At 34.6% G+C, this 21,463-nt stretch overlaps 1 long non-coding RNA gene across 2 annotated transcripts in view; it reads right to left on the bottom strand.

The window, feature by feature from the left end:
* LOC139042689 (uncharacterized) overlaps positions 1–21,463 on the bottom strand; it is a 54,564-nt gene that overhangs the window by 10,061 nt on the left and 23,040 nt on the right. The gene's annotated exons all lie outside the window — the stretch shown is intronic.

The following is a 21,463-nucleotide window of genomic DNA, read 5'->3' as shown; positions in this document are numbered from 1 at the left end:
TTGTGTAGACTGTGTTCTCTATAACTTAACACTTGGCTAACTCTTTTACTAGCATTTTTTATCCATTTGTGCGTTGATGAACATTTGAGTTGTTTCTAGTTTAAAGTGATTATGAATGGAGCTACAATGAATCCTATTGTAAAAGATTTGTGTTCACATATATTTCCATTTCTCTGGGGAAAATTCCTAGTAGTTAAATTGTTGGATCATAGTGTAAGCACATGTTTAGCACCAGAAAAAAATATTTTCCAAATTAATTGTAGCATTTTACATTCCCATCAGCAATGAATGATAGTTCCAATTGTACATCCTCACCAACATTTAGTAATATTAGTCTTGTTAAACTGTTTTAATAGGTGTATAGAAATATCCTTTCATCTTTAATTTGTATTTTCCTGATGACTAATGATGTCAATCACCTTTTCATGTCTTTGCTGGCCATTTGTATACCTTTTTATGGAGAAATGTCTGTTCAAATTCTTTGCCCATCATTGAGGTATAATTTATATACAGTAGGAATTAACCATTTTAAATACACAGTTCAATGAGTTTTCAAAATCTGTATAGTTATGTAGCCATGACTCCAATTCGCCCCTCATGCATCTTTGAAATGAATCCATTCCTACTACCCCTGGTGCTAGGTACCTACTGATCTATTTCTGTCATTATGTAGCTTTGCCTTTTGTATGATTTCATATAATGAAAATCATACATAAATGAAATCACACAGATGGAAATTTTTGTGTCTGGCTTCTTTCATTTAGCATGATGTTTTTGAGATTCATTTTTGTTATTGCATGTATCAATAATGCATTCTTAATTTTTATTATGGACTAATACTCAATTGTATGGATGTAACATATTTTTTAAATCCATTCCTCAGTTAATGGAATCACTTAAAAAATATACTTAGTGTATTAGTTTCCTAGGGCTGCCATAAAAAATTACCACAAACTTGGTGGTTTAAATAAACAGAAATTTATTGCCTCACAGTTCTGGAGGCTAGAAGTATGAAATCAAGGTGTCAGCAAAATCAAGGGTTTAGTTGAGCTGAAGAGAACCAAGCTGCTAGATGCTGGCATAGCCAATTAAAACAACAAACCAAAATGAAAATAACAGTCAAGACATTAATCATTTATGTGACAGTACAAGCAAAAGGCTAAACTGGAGAAAACACCAACTCCCTCCATTCCAGTTTTTTCCTATAGAATATTGCCAGTTGAAGATCAGAGGCATTAGCACTGACATAGTGGCTGTCTCACTACTGAGGTGACTTAGAACAAAAGGTTCCTACAGTTTTATGGACCCAAGAGCTAGAGGGAAGGAGAAAAGAATGTGCTAGGAGTGAAAAAGTACAGAGTACAGAATCAGAGTGAAGATACATGTCTTCAAGCTTCTCCTTTCTTCCTTCCAATATGGAAGTCTCTGCAGAGGCACCTGAGGAAGTCCTCAGCTGAGGCCCCAGATAAAGGTGCCTCTGAATGGAGATGCCAAGGCTAGGAATGCAGATATCTGTAAGGGCATAACTGGAGAGAGGGGCCTGAGTCCGTTATTGCATCCCCCTTTAGAGATGGCAATGTATTGACTTTGTGCCAACTCTGGTGTGGGAAGGGTAGCTTCCCCCTATGAGACCTTCCCGTTAAATCCTTTGTAATTACCTATGGTCAGGCCCTAAAAATCATACATAGGTTTTTAGCCAGGGGCTAGACTCCTCAGGCAGGGCCATGTTCTCTCTGAAGGATATAGGGGAAGATCCTTCCTTGCTTTTCTTAGCTTCTGGTGGTTGCTGGCATTCCTTGGCATGCTTTAGCTTGTAGATACATCACTCCGATCTTTGCCTCTGTAGTCATATTATGTTCTTACTTCTGTGTCCTGTGTCCAAATTTTCCTCTTCTTACAAGGACATCAGACATTGGATTAGAGCCCACTCTAATCTAGCATGGCCTCATCTTAACTTGACTACATATGCAAAGAACTTATTTTTAAATAATGTCACATTCATAGTTTCTAGGTGAACATGAATTTTAGGATGACATTATTCAACCCAGTATGCTTAGTGGCCCCAGTCTGAAATTATTTTTGATTTATCATCTTGGTCTGGGGGCTAAGGGCAATTGCAGAGGTTTCCATTTACCTTTTTCCAGTAAAATAATGTTGCAATCACCTCTTATTCATCCCATTGCCCTAGGACAATGAGGTTGGCCATACACTCAACACTGGACGGATGAGATCAACAGCAGTTTGTTAGTCACATACAACTTCTCAACATTGTCTTTGTAGTCCAGAAGTAGTTATAGAAAATATGTAAACAAATGGAAATGGTTATGTTCAAATAAAATTTTATTTACAAAAGCAGACTATGAGACCACGGGCTGAATTTGGCCTATGTGTCCATTTTCTGACCCATGCTATGGAAAACGGTCGCCCCCTGAGCCTATGAAAAGTTCTAGTGTTTCACTTGCAAGCTTATTTCTTTATATTTTTGGTACACAGAGCATAATTCAAGCCCTCCCACAGAATATAGCCAGCCTTGAGTCAACTGTTCCAGTTGAGTTCTCAATCAACAGTCAGCTTTAAGGTAGCACCCATGTGAGCCATCTTGAAGTGAATTCTCTAGTCCCATTCAAGGCACCTCAGCTCACTCCATATCAACAGAGACAAGCCATCCCCTCCAAACTATAGTAAAATATTACATTAATTGGCAACATAAATGATTATGCTGTTTTAAACCAATTTGGAGTGGGTTTTTTGCTCAACAATTGATAACCAGAACTGAAAGTGAAAGTGAGGTTTCACCATAACAAATTCTAAAACATGTGGAATTAGTTTTTTTTGAGACCACATAGTGAGATGGAACAAGACCTTGAGAACACTCTTAGTGAAAGCAGGAAAAGCTTCAAGTTGACTGTTGATGAGAGCTTAAAGAATACAATGAAATTATTATTTGATGCTTGTAAAAAGACAACCCTTATTATTTAGTGGCAGAAATTTTGGCCTTGGTGTTGCTTGTGTTTACATGGAAATCTAAACTATACCTAATGATTTGGTGAGTTGGGCTAAAAAAAAATTCCAGGCTGAATGTGGGAGGGAAGTATTAACTGGTTTCTCTTAGCTGCTTATGATAAATTATGGGTAGAAACAAATAAACTACAAAAAGAACAATTCTGTTTTTAGGTAAAGTTCAGAGAAAATATAAATAAGACATGTTCTAAAATAACCCATTTCTCCCACTAGCAGTGAACAAGGGTTCCCATCTCTCCACATCCTCTTCAACATTTGTTGTTTCCTGTCTTGTTAATTATAGCCATTCTGACGGGAGTGAGGTGATACCTCATTGTAGTTTTGATTTGCATTTGCCTGATAGCTAATGATGTCATTATGGAAAGCAGTATGGAGTATCCTCAGAAAATTAAGAATAGATCTACCATATGATCCAGCTATCCCACTGCTGAGTATTTATCCAAAGAACTTGATAACACAAAGGCATAAAGATACCTGCACTCTTATGTTGATTGCAGCATTATACACAATAACCAAGACTTGGAAGCAACCTGGGTGCCCATCAAGGGATGAATGGATAAAGAAGATGTGGTATTTATAGAAGAGGGACTACTACTCAGCCATAAGAAATGACAAAATCTGGCCATTTGTGACAACATGGATGGACCTTGAGGGTATTATGCTGAGTGAAATAAGTCAGAGGGAGAAAGTCAAATCCTGTATGATCTCACTCATAAGTAGAAGATAAAAACAACAACAAACAAACACATAACAATGAAGATAGGATTGGTGGTTACCATGGAGGAAGGGGGGAGGGCAAGAGGGGTGATTAGGTTCACATGTGAGGGGATGGACTATAATTAGTTTTGGGTAGTGAACATGATGTAATCTACACAGAATTCGAAATATATTACGATGTACATCCAAAAACTATATAATGTTATAATCCAATGTTACTGCAATTAAAAAAATAAGATTAAATTTGAAAAAATATAATAAAATAAACCGTTTCTCAACCCCATTCACTTTAGAAAGCAAAAGAACTCCAAGTAAACAGTGACTTCATGACAAAGATCAAATCTAGAGTGTGACTATCAGATACTTTGTTATGACTGAAAAAGATTTATGGTAGAGATACATCGAATTGAGGGAAAGGGGCAGGTTCTTTGTATCAGTCATTGGAAGCCGACCTCCTCAGGGTAGGTACATAAATTGAAGTGAATCTGCTTTCCGCCACTGAGAGCAACGCCTGTAGTGGAGTTCAGCTATGAGCAACCAGCATACAGTATACCTGGCACAGATTGAGGGTGAGGGTGGTTAAGTGCCTTATTTCTGAATGGGGGATCTGCATGAGACAAAACAGTATCTACAATACTGGGCTGTTAGAACAGGTCAGCAGGACATGATTAGCATAAGTAGGTTCTAAGCCACTCTAGAGAAGCAGTGATAAGGACTGACATGTTCCAGAATACTGGATTTGACACTCCTAAATAAATACAGAAGATAACTGTTACTTCTATCTGAGGGTGGTGTCGTAAAATGGAACTCACCCAGATCAATAGGTAGTTGAGATTTCTGGTTGATTGGTTTATGCCTAACAAGGGGCAGTGCTGTCAATTGAGACAGTGGGCGATAGCAAGTGCTATGTTTCTGAAGCCAGAGGCTTTGGGCTCTCCTCAACCTTGGGTTGTAGCAGAGAAATTAACCAGCCAGGGGTGCAAGAAGAAACGTATTTGGAATAATATATTCAGATAATTTAAAATGTTTATACATTTCAGTATTCTGTGTACTGCATCTTGAATTGGTTTCCTTTTTCTGAGTAAAAATAAACATCCTAAAATAACATGTTTGTCTAAGAGAAAAATCTAGGAAACCAACCAAACTTCAGGGAAAGGATCATTATTATTGTTGTTGTTACTATAGCAATTACTATAGGGTACTTTTCTAAATACTATACACACATAAACTTATTTAATTGTGGCAACCAGCCTCTGTAGCAAGTTAGTACTGAAAAGATAGAGTAATCATTATCTTACAGTAGCTCACATAGCCACGTAAAACAGTGTGGACTGAATCATTCTGGATGCTGAAAACTAATATGCCAAAATAAAACAAAGTCATACAGTAATCCTTAACAATTGGAAGAAAAAGATAAAATGCAAAGCATACTGTGGATTTTATACTCTTGACAGCACTTGTTTTCACAGACAGCAGATAAAGCACTGTGTGAACTCTGGCAAGCATGAAGATGGGCATAAATATGATGAGCAGAAAAAGTATAGATAGATGCAGAGGTTTCTTTAAAATTTATGTGGTTATACCAGAAAAACTTTCTATCTTTCTTTTCTGATCATTCATATATAAAATAATTATAATTGGATATCTAGCATCACAGAACGCCAAGATAGACACTCTTTCCCATTCTCTAGTTCAACTAGTTCCCATTATTCAGGCTTCCTTTGAACTGTCCAAATATTGGAGACTCTTTCAAATGTTTCTATAAATTATATTATAACAGGTTTTTTTTTAGCCTCAAAGAAATTTTCTAACCTAAAAGAAGGATAATGTTGAGAAGCATCACTAAAAATGCTTAACTGCTACAATAGACAGTGAAGAAAATTGGTCAAAACTAATGATTTAGGTAAATCCACAAAAGGAAAAATAAAAGAGAGATTACTTTTAGTCCATCATTGATTCATCTTGCCTTTTTCAATTCAAAATATTTTCGTATATGAATAGAGTGAGTACATATAACAGTAAACACATATCACTCTTCTCTAAAAGATTTTTGAAGTATTTGGCAATAATTATATGAGAGAAATGACATGAAAGCTGTAAGTTTTTATGAATCTAATTAGACATACCACAGTATTGAAAAGTGAGATTCACTTGTAAACAGCACTGTAAAATAATGAGTCTACACAAAAATAAATGTATTTTAAAATTGCTTTATATGCATGCCTACATTGTAAACTTACATTTTAATGTTTAGAGTGGAAATCAAAATATATTCTTAATAAATCTAACATAGCACACTAGTTTCCAAGAAGCTAAATGTCAACTAATTTGACATTTGACATTTGAAAAGGTAATTTTGAAATGGAAACAAATGTGAAATCTCAGAAAGCTTGATGAATTATATTCAATACGGGGCTATTGAATGATAAGCTGAGGGCTTGTCAGGAAAGAATCATTTATTTCAAAATCGCATTAGAACTCAAAAACGGATGTTGAAAATAAATATTAGAATGTATTTTAGTTTAGATTAGAAATAAAAGTAACATTCAATATTGAAAAATAATTACCTCTTGTCTACTGTCACAAAATAATATGTCTTTAAGATGAGATTTCCAGAATGCTGGAGTATGGAGCTCTGAAAATTCACTCTTCCATAAAGCAGTGAGAACACTGGCCAAAATTGTCAAAATCAACTTTTACAGAACTCTAGAATTTGCCAAAAGTTGGCAGCAATCTGAGAAGAATTTATTCAAGAAAAATGGCAGAATCTTGTAAAGAACAACAAGCTATGTTGCAATGGAACTTGTCCTACTCTCATGTCCTTTTCCCCAGTTCTACCACAGCCTGGCAAACCAGCAGCCTCGGTACTGCTGTTAAAACAACACACTAGTTGCCAGTGGAGGGGAAAGAATGGGTTTGGAGCTCATCAGAAGGCCCTATCCTCAAAGAATTGTCACTATCTGATCTGTTTGGCAGAACCCTGAAAAAATCCCATAAACAGAGATCATTGTATTTAACCTAACTCAGAGCTCACTCAGTGGGAAAAGCCTCATCTCCAGGATATTTTTCAGAAAAAACAATTAGTGGCATGTGTTTAACATTTCAGCTGCCTTAGATGGTGATGCAACTTGAAGCAAACAAGAGCCTGGCCAAAAATTAAAAGAAAGATCTGAGGAGTGATATGTATGGGGGACTTTGAAAAGCTCTGACATGTTTGTGGGCAAGCCTGTGCACATGCCCAGTAAAGATCTGAGAAGGCCCTAATCTCTTAATTATATATCACCTTGAGGCTTGGTGCAACCAGAAAGTGAGTGAAAAGGTAGAATTATAAACTACCTGAGCATTGAAGGCATGCCTCAACACATCTACAGAGTCCCCTGGCCAGAGGTGGGAGATACATCAGTCCATGGCACTTTAGCAAATCTCTGCCCAGTCACTAACAGACCACCAAGCTAACTGAACAGAGATTTTAGTGGCCACACATAATAGGGAATATAGACTTTATAGAAACAAGCCAGGTAAGTCACCATACAAACTAACAGGAACAATAAACTCCAGACAGGAGGAGAGCCTAATTTCCCAAGTTTCTACATTTTATTAAGTAAAATGCCCCATTTTCAAAAAATATTACAAGAGACACAGGGAAACAGGGAAGTATGGCTCACACATAGGCCAAACAAACAAAAAAGTCAATAGGAACTGTCCTTTAGGAAGTGTTTATATTGGATTTACTAGACAAAGACTTTAAATCTGCTGTTATAAATGTGTTCAAAATACTAAAAAAAACGGCCTAAAGAATTAAAGGAATAAGTATATGAAAAGACTCTCAACACCATTAGTCACTAGGGAAATACAAATCAAACCCACAATGAGATATCAGTTCACAACCAATAGGAAGCCTTTAAAAAGAAGACAGATAGTAAGAAGTATTGGTGAGGATGTGGAGAAATTGGAACCCTCATATACTGCTGGTGGGAATGTAAGACATTGCAGACACTTTAGAAAACAGTTTGGTGGTTTCTAAAAATGTTAAATCTGGAATTTTCTTATGGCCAAGTAATTCTACTTCTTTTCATGTACTTGTAGGGGAGGAAGAGCTATTCTTCTACTCTCTGGGCTCTTCTGGCTAGTGTAAGAATTAAATTGACATGAAACAGAATAAGAGGAGAAAATCAAACAAAGGTCAATAACATGTATACATAGGAGAAACCCAGGAAAACTGAGCAACTCCAAAAATGACTGAAGCCACCACCTTAAATACTATCTTCATCTACAGACAAAGGATCACGTTGGGGATAATGGTTTGGGACTTCAAAGTAGAAGAAAGCAATTTACACAGAGATGGAAAAGCAAATTTTTGGTAAAAAAAAATTTTGCTGGACCATCTGTAGTCAATGTGACCTTAGAGAAAACTTTGATAAGAATGGGCTTAGCAAGGGTCCTCCCAGTCTACCAAACCTAGAGTTGTCTATGGTGATAGCTCCTTCCTCAGACAGGCCTTCTATCTTAAGTTCTTTTAGGCAGTTAGGGGGAAGGTCAAAATTTCTTTCCAAGTATTTTGTTCTTAAAAATAATCATGCCAGAGAGATGCATTTCTAGGTGGCAAATTCTTATCCCTCATGTACTCAAAAGAAATAAAAGCTTGGTCCCCAGAAAAATTTTACATGAATGTTCATAGCAGCATTATTTATTTATTTATTTAGGTGAGGAAGATTGTCTCTGAGCTAACATCTATTGGCAATCTTCCCCCTTTTGCTTGAGGAAGATTGTCCCTGAGCCAACATCTCTGTCAATCTTCCTCTATTTGGTATCTGGGGTGCCACCCAGCATAGCTGGATGAGTGGTGTGTAGGTTCATGCCTGGAATCTGAACCCATGAACCTTGAGCCACCAAAGAGGAGCATGTGAACTACTTAACCACTAGACCGCTGGGCCAGCCCCTAGCAGCACTATTCTTGAGAGAATGGGGAGTGCCTGCTAATGAATATGAGCTTTCTCTTAGGGTGATGAAAATTATGGGGAATTAATGGTTTGCTGCCCAGTTTTGTGAATATATTAAAAACTAAAAGTGACTGTTACACATTAGAAGGGTGAATTTTATAAGTTATATTTCAAAAGAGCTGATAATAATAGTAATATGACGTTTAAGAGTATTTGCAATGCTAACAAATGATGGATTTCTACTTCTGGATCTATTTTACTTGGATCATCTAGGGCCATTTGTATGGCTAAGTGCAAAGGAAATGATAAAGGGAGAAAGAGTTGGTGAAAATAGTCGGTGAGGAAAAAAGCCGAGGGAATGACAACATATATTTTAGCAAATTATTACGGACAAATGTTAAAATTATTTTACATTTTAATGCATGTAAGCCATACAAATATAACGATTTTTTCATAGACATTTGTAAACACAGCACAAGGAATCTTACAATGTCAGGCCTTTAAAATGAAACATATTCATTCAAGTGTTTAACAATTTTTCCTGATTTCACAATTTTATTTTCTATGGTAATGGAACAGAATGAAGGGACATATAAAACCTTTTCAGGGACACATTAAAGTCCCCAATGACATTTGTTTATTTCTGAATAATGTTCACACTTGCCTCAACTTTACTGCCACTTCCAACTTGAAGACAACCAATACAGAAAAAAATATTTATGGCAAAAATGTGACATTTCTCTATTGAAGACCTAGTGCTAAGTGCTCTCTATAACTATCTTTCAACATGCTGCATACTTTATGCAATTTATTTGGTTGTTTTAGTTAAAAAACACACGGGAATAATTAAAATGTGCGATCATTGGGAGGATTTAGATAGCATGGTTTGTTTTCCTTTGTTTTCTGTGAGAATTTCTTCTTTTTTTTTTTTTTTTTAAATCAAGAGACATTGTGGTGTGGTGAAAAGACCAGCCTTTGGTATCAGACAGTCCTAGGTTCAAATCTTAGCTCTACCACTCATAAACTATGTCACTTTGGGAAAACTGAGTAATCTTTCTGAGACTTAGTTTTCTCCTCTGTAAAATTTAGAGATTAATACATGATAATAATGCCATAGTAACCAAGATTTATTAAGTATCCACGATGTTCCTAGTTCTGCATTGGATTCTTTACATATATATACAGTTTAACATTCAAAATATTTATCAGAGGATGAGCAAATATTAATCAGGAATGAGGCTGGCTACAGTGTTATATCATGGTCCTGGGGGCTCTCTGCCCCGGCAGACATGACTCCATTTGATGCTTAATTGTGAGGAGGTAGAGGGAAGAGGAAAAGGGTACATTTGTGGAAGGATGAGGGGCCTAAAAGCACGTATTCATCAACCATTAAGTTTTTGTTTGTTTTTTTCTTTTGGTGCAAAGCTATTGAATATTATCCCTGAATGTAATATTTCATTTAATCTTCACAAAAACCATAGAGAGAGGTTCTTATAGGCATTTGATATATAGCAAAACTAAAGTTCAGAGAAATAATTTGTTACACAGCCAATAAAATGTGAAAGCCAGGATTTGAATCTACTTGGGATGTATCAGTCCTTAAATAAACTTTTGGCTTTCAAAATAGTGCAAGTTTGGGGGCCAACCGCATGGCATAGTGGTTAAGTTTGTGCATTCCACTTAGGTGGCCCAGGGTTCGCAGGTTTGGATCCTGGGCACAGACCTAGCACCACTCATCAAGCTACACTGTGGTAACATCCCATATAAAATAGAGGAAGATTGGCACAGATGTTAGCTCAGAGATAATCTTCCTCAAGCAAAAAGAGGAAGATTGGCAACAGATGTGAGCTCAGGGCCAAGCTTCCTCAAAAAAAAAGCAAAACAAAAATAGTTCAATTTTCTGACATTCAACTTACTATTTCAACCACCTCTTTATGATTTTCTAAATATAGCTGCCAAGTGGGGTTTTTGAGGCAATGCATCAAACTGAGTTATGACAGGTTCTGTATCCAAACATTGGATTAGAATCTTGGTTCACTACTATGATCTGTACAATTTTGAAGCAGTTGCTCACCCTTTCTGATCCTCTGTTTTGCCATCAGTAAAATGCAGATAATTAACTTACCTGCCTCATATAATTGTTAGATTTAAATAAAATATATGCAAACCACTTAGCCTAGTGCTTGCCATTTAATTACAGTTCAATAACTGTAAACATTGTTATGCCTCTCTGTACCTGGGATCTTGTCTTTACTGCATAACCAAATAGACCTTTACAAGTTTTTGAAGTTTTGAAGTTTCATTATAATGGTTGACGAGTGAATGGGACCACGTACACTCCATATGACCTAAGCTACTTGATGTCAATTTATTTAATTTATTTCTGAATTAAAAGATATAATGCAGGGTGTAGTATTTTAGATACTACAACTTGAATAATAAGTGAGTGAAAGAATAATGAAATAATAAGACCCAGTTGTTCAAGGATGCCACTTGCCAGCAGATAGCTTCGACAGCCTGTGTGAGTTTTTGAAAAAACAGAAAATAACATTCAAAAGTTCTGTGAGTAGCTCTCCAGCTTTGTCAAAAATCAAATCAAAACAAATCAGAATAAACAGGAAAATGAACCAGTCACAGGTGCTTAAAAATGATTATCTCCTTTGCTGTGATCATTGTAGCTTACCGTCTGCTTACATTTATTTTAAAAAAAAGAACAAACATTTACTGTTGAACCTAAAATTCAGGAAGTTTAAACGTTATCAAATCAAATGCCAATGTATGTTTGAAAATATATCACTTTTATTTTCTGTCTTCTTATTCATGAATGCTCAGCTTCTGGAGAGAGAATAGTCTAAGGTAGTATGATATGGCTTCTTTAAGGAGAAAACAACAAAACAGTCTCTATAGGGGTCTAAGGAAAAAAGTAAAAATTAGAATCTCCTCTGGGTAGAAACTATTTTATATTTATAACAGATGAAGTCTGGTTGTGGGGAGAAAAAACAAACAAATATATATATATATGTGTGTGTGTATCTATATAAAAAGTTTATCAGTCTTAATACAATGATAATAAGACTATTAAAACCATTGATAATGATTAGTTAATATTCTAAGCATAGTTTATTTTAATGAATCTCTGCTTTTTATTTTTTTTACTTCTGTGATGTCATTGCGATGCTTTCTAAAATTGCCTTTCTGTAGATGGGGAGCCTGATCGTTTCCGCATGTCATTACTCTTGTTCATGTTTTCTAAATTGGAAAAGCGATTTTTAACTTGGATTGCTTAAATTTGTTTTATTTAATTTTCATGGCTTCATTGATGACCTTTGGTCTTATTGTTTTGAAGGTAAAATTAATAATCCTGGTTATTTGTCTTTATTAACATTAACATAGGCTAGCTTTACATGCTATTTTCTAAACTTCAATCTGAATTCTAGGTGCCTCAATGTGTTGGCTCAATCAAAATGACAAAAGAACGTAAAAATATAACTCTGTTTATACTTATAGTGATTAAAAATGAAAGACACATTCTTGTAATTTTTAAACAGGAAAATTCAAACCATACTCTTTAGGAATATACAGATAGGTGATAAAACTATAAAGAAAAGAAAAAAACATCATTCCGAAAATCAAGGTAGTGGTGATGGGAAGTTGGAGTTGTGATTGGTGAGAAGCACAAGGAATGGTTGTGAGGTGCTGACATTATTCAATTTTTTTTTTTATCTAGATGGTAGCTACATAAGTGCTAATTTTTAAATTAATCATATAACTATATATAAAATTATTTAATAAATAATAAATTAATAAAATTTTCTGTGTGAGCTCTGTTTCATAATTCTTAAGTGAAACAAGATCATATTAACAGTAAATCATCTAAATATTAAGTGCTCCAAATAGTCACTTTAGAAAAGCGCATATGTGATGCAATAATTGTGATATTTTGAAATCAGAAAGTAGCGAGAATAGTCTAATGGAACTCTATATACCCATTACTTAGCTTCAAAAATTTTCAACTCATGACTAGTCTTCCTTCATTTGTAAACTACTCACTTCACTCCTTTCCTTGTTATTTTGAAGCAAGTTCGAAATATTGTAAATATTAAGTATGTAGCTTTAAGAGATTAGGACTCTTTTATATAACATAGTCACAGTATTATTTTTACACCTTAAAAGTAAAATTAACAATTCCTTCATATTATCAAATATACAGTCGGGATAAAATTTCCAATTGCTTCATAAATATCATTTTTTCCTACTAATTATTGATTTGGTTGAATCTGTTTCCAACAAAGTTCCATACATTGCAGTTGGTCGATGTCGTTTAATTCTCTTTTAAAGTTTAGATTTCCCTCTTTGCAGTTTATTTATAGAGACTTAGTTATTTGTCCAAAGACACATTTTTAAAAATTAGTTTTATTGAGACATAATTGACATATAAAAGAATTAATGAATTTTAGGTGGATAATTCAAAGAATTTCGACAAATGTGCTGTCATGTAACCAGGGCGATGATCACGACATATGGAATATTTCCACCACTCGCAGAAGCTCCCTTGTTCTCTTTTGTCATCAATCCCCTCCTCCTAATGCTGGCTCTTGGCATCTACTGATGCGCTTCCCATCAGTATAGTTTTGTCCTTTCTAGGATTTCATACAAGTGGAACTTTATAGTATGTTGCCTTTTGTGTCCAGCTTTTTCAATTTAGCAAGGCTTTTGCGATTCATCCACGTTACTGCATGTTTCAGTAGTCATTCTTATTCTTGAGAAGTATTCCACTGTACAGACCTACTAAAAAGGCACATTTTTTAAACGATAAAAGTGAGCTAAGCAAAAATAGTATTTTTTGCCAGTATTTTGTCCTTTTCCATGTTTACAGATTATAGTAACCACTAAGTTAAAGGAAAGAAATGTCACCAGCTATTCATAGAATTATATTGATATTTCTTTCTAGTTTTCAAGAAGACTCTAATTCTTCTCAGTATGGCATTTTAATTACAGCTATAACTAAGGTGCACGGAAGTAATATTTCAAAGACACTCTCAAGCACAATTTTAAGATACTCTTTATGATTGTGGAAATCTGAGAATAAAAGTATTGTAATCAAATGGATAATTCTTCCCAAGCAACAATATTGAAGGAAGTAAATTGTGGAAAGAGATTCACAAACAGCCTGGGTCTGCTCAAAACAGCCTAACTTGCAAACTAGTTATCATTCCATATTATAAGTATGTGCAACTACAACATTCTGAGCATAAGAAGCTGACTTTTCACTTACTGATGTCCTTTTATGAAATGTAGATTAAAAAATTATGATAGAATGGATTAACATGCCAAAAGCTTCTTGGGATACTAAAGTTTAAAAAAATCCTATACAGAAGATCAAAGATTTATCTTTCAGGTAACTCACATTTAAAATACTGATTCAAATAGAACTTTTGTTCAATATTCACTATAAAATTAAATCATACATTTCTAACAAATATGTTGTATATATATGTTTTATACATAAATAATTTTATGTTCCTCAATATATAACTTTTTTGTGTGCACTATTTCACAAATTAAGATGCCCTATTTCCAGATTATAGTAATGTTCCAAGTTTAAGCTATTTAATGCAGCATTAAAGGAGGAGATAATTATAATGAATCAAATATAATATGAAGACAACTTAACTTCACATAATTCTTAGAGAAATGATTCAATTGGTGACCAAAAGGAGATTAATAAAAACATAGGAAATAGTTTACTGATTTTCTGTTTTCTTTGTTTAGATTTCTAAACACAAATTTATTTATTTATTTTTCTTATTAATATATCTATATATTTTTTTTTGAGGAAGATCAGCCCTGAGCTAACATCTGCTGCCAATCCTCCTCTTTTTGCTGTGGAAGACTGGCCCTGAGCTAACATTCATGCCCATCTTCCTCTACTTTATATGTGAGACACCTACCACAGCATGGCTTGCCAAGTGGTGCCATGTCTGCACCCAGGATCCGAACCGGCGAACCCCAGGCCCCGAAGCAGAATGTGTGCACTTAACCACTGCGTGACCGGGCCGGTCCCTGAACACAAAATTTATGAACTTAAAAGAAGTGCCCAATTTTTGAAGACAAAAAAAACAGTGATTTAAAAGGAAACACGAGGGAGGATAGGATAAAACCCTAGTGAATGAAGCGGAATATTAAGAATGCTTTCTTACTCTTTCAGGAGCTGGTGTTCAATGTCTTTCATTTCTTGAGGAAAGAAAACAAGAAACAGTCTTTTTTTGGCCCAATACAGATAAAAACAAGTAACACTCCTAATACTTTACTTCTTTGTTTACTTCTCTGGGTGAATATAAGAATAGTTTGGTGAGGAAGGGATATAATAGTGAGAAACTGAAGCTACAGTAGGTTACCTAATTTTATCCTAAGAGGTAGTTTAAAAGACAGATTCAGACTTTTTACTATTGTTATCATTATCCTTCACACTTTTGGTGAGTCAGAAATTTGTGAGCAGCTTAGCTGGTTTGGGGTCTCTTAGGAGGCTGTGGGATGTTGGCTGGAGTTGCAGTCATCTGAAGGCTGCAATGGGGCAAGAGGATCTGTTTCCAAGGGGTTCACCCCCATGACTGGCAAATTGCTGCTAGTTGTTGGCAGGAGGACTTAGTTCTTTTCCATATGGATGGTTTCGATGTCCTCAAAACATGGCGCTGGTTTTTCCCAGAGAAAACAATCCAAGATCTAGTTTTATCCTTTCACATGTAGAAACTGCCAAAAATCTCCACTTAGATTTACAGTTGTGACTACCTAGCAATTAAAATCTATTTTGAATGAAATTTTCTATTTTTCATATTTCCTGAGAGTTTCCATTTTCACCTCTAAATTTGTAGCTAAAATGACAGTCTCCCTTTTTGAAGATTCCCAATGTTTAATGAACACTAAGATTATCATACATTTGATCCTACTTGTAAATTCCTAAGTTACTCATTTAGGTTTCTTTATGTCAATATCCAGTAGTGGTGATATTAACATAGTGTGTAGCTGATATTTCCTGATTACAGTTTTTTGCTTTTGTCCTCTGTTGTCTAGTTTTTCTTCTAAGCTTGTAATTCTTTCAAAGCTATCACTCTCCAAACCCTTAAATACTTTGAGCACGAATGCCTCTTATTTCATAGAGAAAGTATATGTAATAGAAAGTAGTGGAAATTCATTCAAAATATTGGACTTCTACAAATAAAGATGTCTTTATACAAATCCACTTACATTTTCCCATGACATTACAGTAAATTAAATATCCTTCCTCTAGACTAAGGCTAATCTTTTCATTTTTGCAGAATCTGATCTTCTCTCTCATTCTCATGGACCTGACTCCATCAACTACCCATTTTCTCTTTTATATTTTAAATTTCTCTCCCTCCAATAAAGTATTCAGCATCTTATATCTCAAAAAAAAGCCAAGTAGAAGAAAAATCAAAGGAAAAATAATGTAGTGAATCTGTTGTCTATTCCATTACGTTAGGTATCTTTCCATTTATAGCCAAGTTTGAAGACAAAAATAGTCTACTTTTACAGTCTTTATATCGCTCCCTCTTGGTTTCTATCCAATTTACCACAATCTGTATTCCACATCCATCATTCTAATTAATTATTTCAACCAATATTTACTGAGTGTTTCTATGTGCCAGGGAATGTTCTCCGTACTGGGGATGCATCAGGGGATAAAACAGGCGATGATCCCAACGTTGTAGAGTTTGCACTCCAGTGGGGTTTGGGGTGGGGGAAGACAGACATATAACTATATATAAATAAATAAAAAAATAAGTAAATAAGTAATGTAGCACATTAGAGGGTGGTAAGTATTATGGAAATAAAAGTAGAACAGGAGAAGGGAGTTTGAGAGGCCCAAGACAAGGGGCAGTTTGCAGTATGAAATGGGGTGACCTGGGTGGGCCTCGCTGAGAAGATGAGACTTAAGCAATGACTGAAGATTAGAGAGTGAGGCAGATGGACAACTGCAAAGAAGAACTCTAGGCATAGGGAACAAGTAGAGTATATCTCTAAGGGAAGCATGTGCCTGATATACTAGGAGAACAATGAGGCCATGGTAGTCGGAGCAAAGAGAATGAAGGATGATGAATCTAAAAGAATGTCAGAACGATAATGGGCAACACGATCATTGAGTCTTGCAAGCTTTAATAAAAATTTTATGTTTCACTCTGAGTAAAATGGAGGGACACTGAAGGGTTTTGAGTAAAAGAGCAACATGATTTGACACGTTTTTTAGTAGGTACCCCGATGGCTCTGTTGAGATTAGTCCTTTTGAAGAAAGGGAAGAAACAGGGAAATCTATTGGGAGACTAGTGCGGTAATCCAGGTAAGAGACGAAGTGGTGATAAATTGTTAGATTGTGGATGTGTTTTAAAAATAGAGTCAGGGGTGCCGGCCTGGTGGCACAGTGGTTAAGTGCACACGTTCCACTTCAGCAGCCCGGGGTTCACCGGTTCAGATCCCGGGTGTGGACATGGCACCTCCTGGCAAGCCACACTGTGCCAGGCATCCCACATATAAAATAGAGGATATGGGCACGGATGTTAGCTTAGGGCCAGTCTTCCTCAGCAAAAAGAGGAAGATTGGCAGCAGATGTTAGCTCAGGGCTAATCTTCCTCCAAACTAAAACAAACAAACAAAAATATTTAAAAAGTAGAGTCAAAAGGATCTTCTGACAAATTGGATGTTGGATCTGAGAGGGAAAAAATGAGTTAAAAATGATTCAAAATTTTTTAGCTTGAGTAAACTTAAGAATGGAATTGACATCAATTGAAATGTAAAAGGCTTCCTGTGGATCAGTTTTTAGGGGAAAATCAGAAATTCAGTTTTAGATATGAGTACGCTGGTCAGAGTTCTCCAGAGAAACAGGACCAGCTGAAAGTTGACCCTTAGAATCTACAATAAAGAGATCACTGGTGATCTTGACTATAGCAGTTTTGGTGGAGTGCTAAAGGCAAATGCCTGATAGGATCAGATTTAAGGCAGAATGGGAAGAGAGGAAAAAAGACTGCAATTGATTTTTCTATTTTGATCAATTTTGCTAGGCAATTTTCTATTTAATCATTATTATTTTTTCTTTTCAAAGAACTGGCTTTTGGTTTTGTTGTCCTTATAATCTGCCATTATCTTCTTCAATTTATTACTTCTTTCTGTCTTCTTCTTTTGGTTCCACTCTATTTTTTTCTAACTCTTTCAATTAAGTGCCTACATTTCCATTAAAAAATAGATATATTTGAAGCAATAAATTTGTCTCTAAGTACCACTTTAGCTACATCCCATAAGTTTGATATATAGCTCTTTCATTGACATCCGTTTCTAAATGCTTTGTAATTTTCTGTGTGATTTCTGATTTAATGCACACTTTACATTTTGGAATGTATTTTTAGTCCTTAATAATATGCACATATGTGTGTGTTTGTGTGCACATGTTGGAACTTTCAAATTTGCATTGTGGTAAGAACATGTAATCTACATTGTATTGAATCTTTCAAATTTGCTCTAATTTTTAAAGGAAACTAGCTGAATATTGATTTCTATTTTGACAATTATCTACCTTCAGAACTTCTAAGATATTTATCCACTGTCATCTGGAACCTATTTTTACTGATTTAAAAGTATGCTGTCAAAAGTCTTGCAGGTAGACTTTTTGTGCAGGGGCTGTGAAAATTTTTTTCTCCTTGTTAAGGTTGCAGTTTCATGATGATATTTCTAGGTGTGGAATTTATTTATTTATTTTTCTTTATTATTTGTATTCTTTTTGCTCCACAGTCTTTAAATTTGAGGATTTATAAAGTTCTTCAATTATAAAATTCTCAACTATTATCTCTTCACCCATTGCTCCTCCAATGTTCCTTCTAATGTCTTTTTTGCAATTTCTACTAGACATATGTTGGAACCTCCCAACTACTCTCTTTGTCAATTGCTCTTAGTTTCATCTTTTTGTGCAACATTCTCGCCAAATCCCTAAAAGATAAATTCTTATTTTCTAATGCTATTCATGACTTTTCAGTCTACAGTCTATTTCTTCTTTTGAGCATATGTATATGTGTGTACATATATACATATATTTTTTAATGGCTTGCTGTTTTAAGATTTTTGATTTTTTAAAGAATAAATTTTAGGTGTGTCCATTTATTTTCATAAAATAATAAAATATTGAGATTGAACAATGTCTTAGACAGCATCTAGGCCAACAACATCATTGTACAGATGAGCTATCAGGGGCAAAATAACATTGTCAAGATTGTAGTATTGGTGGCAGAACTGAGGCCAGAAGATCTAGGGATGTTTTTTTCCTCTCTACTGATTTAGTTCAGAACATTTAACACATATATACAGTAAGACTGAAGCCACAGAAACTAAAACACATACATATGAAAAATCCTTTACACAAAACAAAAAAATCGGTTGCTTGAAGTCTTTGGGATTACAGGCAATTTTTCTGGGAAAAATATCCTTTTAATTCATTATATTATATTTTCCAAAAAACTGTAGAGTATATGTTGAAAACTTTAATGTTTTTATCTTACAAACATTGTTTCTTGCTATTTTACTAGGTATAAAGAGATATATATTTAATATACCTATACATATGATTTCATAAAATGTATTTGAAAGCTCTGTTTTCAATATATTAGAATCTTCCTTTAAAAAAATTATCTTGTCCTTTCAGATTTTAATTATGGCTGCCTAACTGCTTAAAAAGAAAGCTATTTACCAAGTCACTATTGACACCTATTTACTGAGTACCTCCTATGTTTTATATATATTATATATGGTGCTTTAAAAATTCAGAGCTATAAAGAAAATAAGTGACAACTGAAATTAAATAGAATACTCTTCCCTCAAATGTAAAATACAGTAAATAAAAAAGGGCAATTATTTTCTGACTAGTGAGAAATTCTTACATGAAACATACAACATGATAATTAAATTCTCTGTTTTAGATACACAAGTGTAAGTTTGACACTGATGTTACAAATTCAAGTTAAGTTTTATGACATTATTTTTTGTTTCTTCTAAAAAGATTATGATTAAAATCATGGAGTAGTAAAATTTTATCTTTGAAGACTTTTGTTTTTCCCCATCCAAGCTTAATTTATGTATTTTATTATACACGCTTCCTAACAAAATTCAACATTACTTTTCCTAAAATTAAAGACATGCTGGCAGCCAAGCACTATAAAACAAAGCAGAGAACAGAGACAGAGAAGGGTGTGTTTATAAAAGCAAGTAAAATATTTTTAAAAGGATAGAACTATCTTAACCGCATCATTCTAAATAAGCGTAAGTTAGGGCCTGTGAATTTCAATGCTCTTGTTGGTCTTACTGACAACTGAAATTCTAAATATACAGTAACAAAGTGCAAGACCTAATGGAAATATTAGTTACATGGATATTTTAATTACATCTATGTCATAGTCTCATAAGAGTAAGACTGTATAACCTCCATAGATCTCTGGGGAAGCTGTGAGGGCAGCTGCAGAAATACTCACCCAGGGAGTAGCTAGTTATCATATGGAACAACACAGACTGGGTACTTTACAAAGGAACTAACAACTGTCTAGTAAACCCCAATCCAAAATTAATCTTGTCAAGCGTGCATACATTTCTTTTTATAAAGCATCAGTTTATAAAGCACTGAGACAATTAATGGAAAGACTGCATTGAGTGTGACTGAAAGAAAAACATGATTTGCCTAACCTAGGCAATTCTTTCTTCTTTTCTCAATAGCAAGGTTTTTAATCTGTAAAATAAATTAATCTTTCAGAGTGACTCATTTAAAAGTCTTTATAGTTAGGGCCTCTCTCTATTCATTAAAGATCCTAGAAATACTGGATTTCATCTCTTATTTATTGTCAATATATAAAAGTTTATAATACTGTTTTCTTACTTGAAAGGACTTTAATATTAAAACCCATTTATTGGCAAACATCCTTAGAAAATGGTTAATCACTTTCTATTGGAAAATCTTGTCCCTGAGTGATAATTTAAGTCATCTTTCTCTTTGAAATGCTCTACCACGTGTCTGGAGATCCTTGGATTTGATAGGATGAGATTGTCTCTTCGCCACAGTCTATTTTTGTCCCAAGAAGGGTTGTCAGGTTTAGCAAGTGAACCGTAGTCTCAAGCTTCCCCTTTACTGTGATTTATCTGTCTGTTAGTGTTTCCCATATTTGTTTACATAGTGAGAAATTCCTGGCATCTTCACAGGGAGAAGTAACTATATGCAGATGAATCTGGACATTATCCTTCAGTTTAAACTGTCCTCATCCTGATTTATGGAAGATGGATCCATTTTAATTATCTTTGCTATTTAAAAAAGTTGTATATTCAGAAATCTAAGCAAGAATTTTTGAGATATTATTTCTCCATTCATTATACATTCATTTAATTCATGACCATGACCATCTATATATCCTCCATTAATGTATTTTTTTCTTCTATAAACATTTATCAGCTTGACAGCTTTAACATCTGTGCTTGGTGTCATGACAATTCTAGCAAGATCTTTTCTATGTGCATGAGAGAAAAGAAAATGTTAGTCAAATCATTGAATTTATCTAGAACCAAATGTGCAACAGTTTCCACTAAAATTCATATTTTCTTCATTTTATATATGCATTGCAAAACTTTTAAGGGTTTCTTGACTGGAGGAACTGGTTTCTGTGTGTTGAGTTCCTTATGTTTTTGTTAATTTTGACACAAATCATAAGGAAAAATCTCATTTGCTGGGAGTACAGAAGTTAAATGAT

The sequence above is a fragment of the Equus asinus genome, chromosome X, assembly GCF_041296235.1.
Source record: "Equus asinus isolate D_3611 breed Donkey chromosome X, EquAss-T2T_v2, whole genome shotgun sequence".
Lineage (NCBI taxonomy): Eukaryota > Metazoa > Chordata > Mammalia > Perissodactyla > Equidae > Equus > Equus asinus.
The sequence above is the reverse complement of the archived record's forward strand: the minus strand, read 5'-3'. Positions and strand labels throughout refer to the sequence as shown.